Source organism: Phyllostomus hastatus, unplaced genomic scaffold (assembly GCF_019186645.2).
Source record: "Phyllostomus hastatus isolate PE091 unplaced genomic scaffold, TTU_PhHast_1.1 phas_contig_1048, whole genome shotgun sequence".
In the NCBI taxonomy this organism is placed as follows: Eukaryota; Metazoa; Chordata; class Mammalia; order Chiroptera; family Phyllostomidae; genus Phyllostomus; species Phyllostomus hastatus.
In genome coordinates, this window is record NW_025333513.1 from 1,510,368 (window position 1) to 1,516,942 (window position 6,575).

At 57.6% G+C, this 6,575-nt stretch overlaps 1 pseudogene; it reads right to left on the bottom strand.

The window, feature by feature from the left end:
- Nucleotides 1–3,439: 3,439 nt before the first annotated feature.
- Nucleotides 3,440–5,634, bottom strand: LOC123816087 (annotated as a pseudogene).
- Nucleotides 5,635–6,575: the final 941 nt, after the last annotated feature.

Genomic DNA, 6,575 nt, shown 5'->3' on the forward strand with positions numbered 1-6,575 from the left:
GGGTGCGAGACCAGGCCTGCTCTTTGCTCCACCCTGCCCAGCACCCTGTTTCTGACCTCAAGATGCCTGGCCTCTCTCCACAGCACCACACGTCTGGTCTGATGCCCCACGACATCCTGCTAGGTCTCACCTTCAGCCTCTTGGTGTCCACAGTCTGGCCAACCTGGGAGGCTGGAGCTGGAGGGAGCCAAGGGCTGAACGCTGCCAGATGTAACTATCCTGAACTACTCCACCCACTGCTCAGGGCTGTGCTCAGACTGGGGTGGGGCTGCTTCCTGTTGGGGCATCACAGGTGGGGATGTGGAGACAGGCAGGCGATGCATTATGGGCAGGGCTGGGCAGCACAGAAAAGCTGAGGCCACAGGTCTGCCAGACAGAGAAAGCGGCTACCCCTGCAGAGCCAAGACCTCAGGGCAGCTGTGCCCAGCATTCCTCAGCACCCCCACCGGCCCCTCCCCATGTCACTTCCTCAGATGACCTGGTCCCAGCACAGGGACAGCAGAGGCCTCCCAGACTCCTCTCCACCTGTACCCCGTCTTTGCCAGGGCCGCCCCCTCCGTGCATCTTCCCTTCCTTCTCTCCTGTATTGTAACCTTTCTCCAGTTGAGGGGGGTGACTAACCCTCTCAGCTCCCCAGTTTTCCCAGGACTGTGGGGATTCCCAGGATGTGGGACTTTCAGTGCTGAACCCAGGAAAGAGCTGGGCAAACTGGGGCACTTGGTTGCCCACCTCTCTCCACTGGTGCTTCCCCTCAGCATTTGCACCGGCCTGAAAAAAAAAATCACTCCTTTATCCTTGTGTTTGCCTGGCTACAGCCCTCTGTCATCTCCATGGCTTCCTCCTTCCCACCGGCCTCTCCACTCCATTCTGTCCCTGTAAGTTCTCACCTTCACCGACTCCTCCTTCCACAGGACAGGACGTCAGCACCCCCCCACCTCCGACCATCACAAGTGCTCCTGCTGAGGCCACTCCTCACCTCCTGACCTCTCTGTGGCGCTGACTCTTGGACCACTCCTTCCTTTGGGCTGCTCTCCCCACTGGGTTTCCCCCAAGCCTTTCTCTGGTTTTCCACCTTCTAATAGCCTCTTTTCAGTCTTAACTGCGAGTCAGCCTGGGGTTCTCTCCCCTCCACCTCTTCACAGCGATCTCCAGCCTGCACCTCTGCACTGAGCTCCAAACCCAGCGGACAGTTCAGGCTGGTTTACTCCACTTGGGGTCCACCCCAGGCACGTCAGCCTCCTCGCCTGCCCTTTCCTGCGCTCCCCAGTGGTGAGTGGCATCATTAACCTCCCATGCCTCTGGTCAAAACCCTGGGAGCCCCTCTGAACCTCCTGCTCTGGCTTTAGCCTGGACAAACATCAGGCCAGGCTCACTAAACCTTCCTCATGGCCACAGCTGCTAGGTGAGCTCCTCTGCAGAGAGCCCCCTCCGCCCACACCCCACTGTGCTCTGGGATCACGGTCTTAGCCTCCCTGTCAGGGCCAGAAAACAGTCTCTAACATAGCTGGCCCCGCCCTTTCGTCCTGGCCCTCCACCCCCATGCACCCCAGCCAGGGAAACAGGCTTTCTCTCACCCTTAGGCTCTTACAAAAACTGTTCCCATCTGGAATGTGTCCCTTCACCCTGGGCCTACTAACTTCTACTCATGTTTCAAAGCTACACAAGGCCACTTCCCCCAAGAAGCCTCCTGGATGCTTCCAGGCTAAGTGACCCTCCTCTGGGATCCTCCGGCACCCTGTACCTGTGATGGTTACACCAATTGCAAGCATAAGGCCCCTATATCAATGAACTTACCCCTAGGGGACCTCTTAAAAACCACGCTTCCTTCACAAAGGATTGGGACCATTAGGGAGTAGGAGGCAAAATGGCTAGGTCAGGGCCCTGGACTCGCTGAAGAAGGGCTCACCCACATCCAGGGAAGTCTATCCGTCCCTCCGGAGAGGGCCGTGGACTCAGGCTGCCAACCCGGGAAGAGGGGCAGAGAGCCCAGGCGGGGCAGGCAGTAGGGAAAAGAGCATATCTCAGTCTGTCCTGCCCCACTAGGAGTCCGCGTGAGGGATGGGGTGTGACAGCAGCTCTGATGCCACCTGTGGGCTGTGCTGGGTGAGGAGTGTGGTGGGGAGCACCAGTGAGGCACACAGACACCCTGAATGAGGGCCAGGAGTCCTGGGCTTCCGGTCCGATGGCCCCTGTGCTTTGGAGGGACCCTGAACCTGGAGCGCTCATGGACCCCACGTCCCCATCTGAGAAGCAGGGACAGCCTTATATGCCCTACCCACTTCATGACGTAAGGAACATGCCAAGTGCAGGCATGAAGCCACCTCTGAAGAGAAGAAAACTTCTAAACAGTAGTGAGTGTAGTTAGAAGTGCTGCTGGAATACAGCAGGCCAGCTGAGGACCCTGGGAAGCTGTGACTGCCTCCTCTCCCACACCCTGGGGGTGGCCTCACCACTCACCACTGCGTCAGCAGGCGGGGCAGCCCAGACCGCCTCCCAGCCCTTCTCATCCACCCGCACTGGCCTTCGGCCTTCCCTTCATGGTTCACTGCGGTCTTCCCCACTGGACCAGAGCCCCTCGGGAATACAGGGGGCAGCGTCTTTCATCCTGCCCAGTGTCTGACACACAGCGGATGCTCGGAGAGTGTGGAGGGCTGGGCGCAGGGGCCAGGGGCTGGAGCCTCTGCTGCCCCCACACCTCCAGCTCGGCAGGGGCAGCAGCCACCTCTGCTCTCCACACTTCTTCACTCAGGCCTCCTAGAGCGCCGGCACTCCTCTGGACTTCGCTGCCCCAGCTAAATCACACCCTATAGCCGCCCAGTGAGGTCACAGCCTCACAATTCATCCAAAACAGGTCAATTCTCCAGCGACCGCAGTCACAGGAGCCACCACTGCTGGCTCAGCCCGCCCTGAGCGCATGGGGACGGGGACCGCCGGAAGGCACAGACACAAACCGGGGAGGCACGAGGTGAGGCTACAGACCCTGTCTGCTGAGGGCCACACTTGTGGGAAGCCTTTCTTTTTTCCTTCCCCCAGTGGCGTCTCTACTTTCCTCTCTGACCTCAGTGCCAGTCCTTCCTCTGTCCTCTGGCTCTCTGCCTTCGGCAGCCTCTTGCCCGGGACCTGGGGTAAAGGACCATGGCAGAAGACTGGAGGGGTGGGGGACACCTGACAAGCTTCCCTGCCCCCAGCTCCCAGCAGCTGAGTGGCCTCCCTCTCATCCCCCTTCCCCTGCTGACCTGCCTTACCTCTCCCCACTTCTTCACCCCCTGCCCCAAAGTCCCGGCTTGTGGGGGCACCTGCTGGTCCAAAGTCCCAAAAAGGAGGCCGTTTCAGAGCTGGCACCACAGAAAGCTCATGACTTCAAAGTCTCCCTCCTCCATCCTGGGTGAACAAGACCCTCCTCCACCCCTGGGGGTGCTGAGGCTGGACTGTGAACACCTCAGCCCTTGGGCTGTGTTGCCCCCTTCAACCCTTTTCCTCCAGGAGAGTGCTCTCGGGCTGGCCGACCAGCCGCCCACCTGGCACTGGGCTGTGGCTCCTCGGCAGGTCGTGTCTCTGAGGGCAGAGCACAGGCAGGGAGGCTGGGGTGGCTGCAGTGTGGTCCTCTGAAAGTGGGGCAGGGGATCCCCTGGGGGTGTGGCTGGCTTCCAGGGGGTAGGGAGGAAGAGGCCAGGGGTGAGGCTCCAGGCAAAGGAGAGCATGGAGAACTGTCCCCCAACCTCTATGGCCATGGCCAGCCCAGAGCTGGAGAAAGGGTGGTGGAAAGGTGGGCTCTGGGGAAGGTGGAGGCCGCTCTTCTGGTCCAAAGTGGATGGAAGACTCCCTGGACTCTGGAGGGGATGTGGACAAGAGGCTGGGGGGGATCTCAGCTGCCCTGAGACAAGAAAGGGTTCAAGGATCTTCCTCCAAAGCCCACAGGTCAGGCCGTTGGGAGCTGCCCGGCAGGGGCCTAAGCTCCTCTCCTGCTGGTTCCTGGCTCTGGGCCTCAGAAGCCTCAGGGCCTTCTCCTCTCTTCAGAGCCCCCGCAGATCTGCTGGCTCTGAAGAGTCAGACTCTTTGAGTAGGAGGGTGTGGGGGCAGGGCCCTCAGGGCAGCTGGTGGGCAGAGATAAATAGGGCCCAGACACAGGAGGGCTTGCGCCCTTCACTTCCACTGGCCCTTCCAGCCTTGGCTCCCTAGCATGGTTCCGGAAGAACAGCTGTCAAGGTGTCTTCTCCTGTCTCTGACCCTGCCACTCAGCCCCACTGTACCCCCCTCCTCCTTGTCCTGGTAATCTGAGGGTGGGAAAAGGTGGGTTGGCTTGGGAGGCAGCATGCTGGGCTGCAGCCCCTTGTCCAACATCCGCTCAGGTCTGGGCTCTGGCTCCAGTTCCAGCTCTGGATGGGGAAGGCCCTGGTCCCCCTCATGGCTCACAGGTTCTGGAGACTCCAGCTTCACCTGAGAAGGAGGCAGTTCAATCTCCGCAGGACTGGTGAGGACACCTCAGGTGCAGGAGAAAGGGCGACCACATCCCCAGGCCAGGAACTTTCTACTATTGAGCTGCTGCACTGTATCAAACCCCTGCAAAAGCTGGCTCCTGCCTCTGGAGGTTTCTTCATCCTGACCCTCAGGACCATTGTATGGGTCAGACAGCCTCTCCCACACACTGATCACTTCTGGGGAGATAAACAGAGATGCTGCACTGCCTGTGGGACTCCCTCCTAAGGCCCTCGACTCCCTGTCTGCTTTAGAGTCTGAGGCTTATGGGTGCAGCAAGGCTGATGTGGAGGGCGGGTTGGCCCCTACAGAGTGGAGAGGTCCCAGGTTGGTGGCACTCAAGCTCTGTGGAAAGCAGGACTGAACTAGGATGGCTCAGTCCTGTCAATTAAGAAGCCATGTTTAAAGGATGCGCAGTAGAGCAATGACTCAGAGGGATGGTGCAACCCCCTGAGCATGCGCAGTACAATGTGGCAGACAACACCTGCTTATCTGAAGGGTGAAGGGTGATGCCACCATCTCAGAACATGTGTAGTAGAGCAACATAAGCAACATGTGCTTATCGAGGTAGCACAAAACAATGTGTGTTCATCAAAGGCTGATGCAACATCACGTCATACAACAGTATGAGGGCAAAGCCTTGAATAGGCGGCAGACACAGCCCAGAGGAGCTGAGATGGCAAAGAGATGCTCCGCTGCTTTGACCAACCCCGCTCTCGCTGTCTCTGAAGCCGCCTTGGACTCTGCCTTGAAAGACACTGACCAGCTGCCTCCTGGACCTGGACCTGACCTAGACTCTTGGGACTCAGGTTCGTTATCCCCCCCATTCTCTTGTGTGATGTTATTGCTGTTTCTGAGTGATTGTTATTACTGGGTTATTATAGATTTGGATTGAAGCTGCATTAATAAAAGCTGAGTGAATAGCATGGTTACCTGTGTTGACTGTTACTCATTGGTGCTGGTGTTGCCTGTAGGGCCGGTGGCCATATAGGTGGCCCAGTGCCTCTGGTCTGTGACAAAGGCTGGAGGCTGGCTGATAGGAAAGACCACAGTGTAGATACTCATAAGGTTAGAATATTGCTCATGACCAGCACCCACACAAGTGAGCTAGAAATGAAGCTTCCTCTCTGCTCTGATCCCCGGTACCCAGTATGACATCATGACTAAGAACGCCACAATCACCTACACTAAGAGCAGCAGGGGGCATGTCCCCAGTCTGCAGCCTGATGCCACACCATGTCCCCACACCTGGTGGAGGTTTTTTTTTTTATGATTAAGAACATTACAAATTTGATAAATGAAAGGGAGGTTAAATGCCATTGCATTATGAAAAAATGCATTTTAATGTAAAAGATAGTTTGCCAAGCATTCCAGGTTTATTTGAATCAAAAATGGGGCTGGACAGTTAAAAACATGATTTTTTGAGGGCTGAGAGCCTACAGGTCTAGAATGTGTGTGCTCTGGCACAAATTCCCAAGGGCTGAAGGGCACATCTCATTTTCCAGGTGGGACACCTGGTACGCACTCCCTTAGGTCTAGAAAAACCTAAGAGGGTTTTTCTGTTCGGGTGAAAGGCCGGGCAGTTGTTCCATTAGGGTCCTACCAGGAGGGAGCGTCCCCAGGCCGGCCCCACAGTGTTTCCTTATTCAGCAAAAGCATGAGATGCCCGGTCATCCTGTGTGTGGGGATGGAGTTCTCGACCGTATTTTCCCTCCCCCATCACTGTCCCACCTCCCCTGGCAGCTCCCTCGCCCACCCCAAGCCCCACCCCAGCAGGGGAAGTTGGACCTGTGATTATCTTTTCAGCCTCCTTCTGGGGCCCCTGCAGGTAATTCTCGAACTTCTCCCTGAATCCCAGCTTGGATGAATGGCCCCCTCACTTGTCCCCAAATTATTGTTCTGCCTTTGAGGCTAGTCAGATTCGGACTTCGGGGTCGTGGATATTGCAAGGGTGGTCACACAGCTTCACAGGGGTGGCAAGGGGCACTAAGGCAGTGGAAGTGGAGAAGAGGGTCTCCGAGGCTGAGCCAGGCTTCCGTGCCCGGGCTGGGGGATGTGCCCACTCAGGACAGCTGCTCCCACCTGGTTCCTGCTCCCTC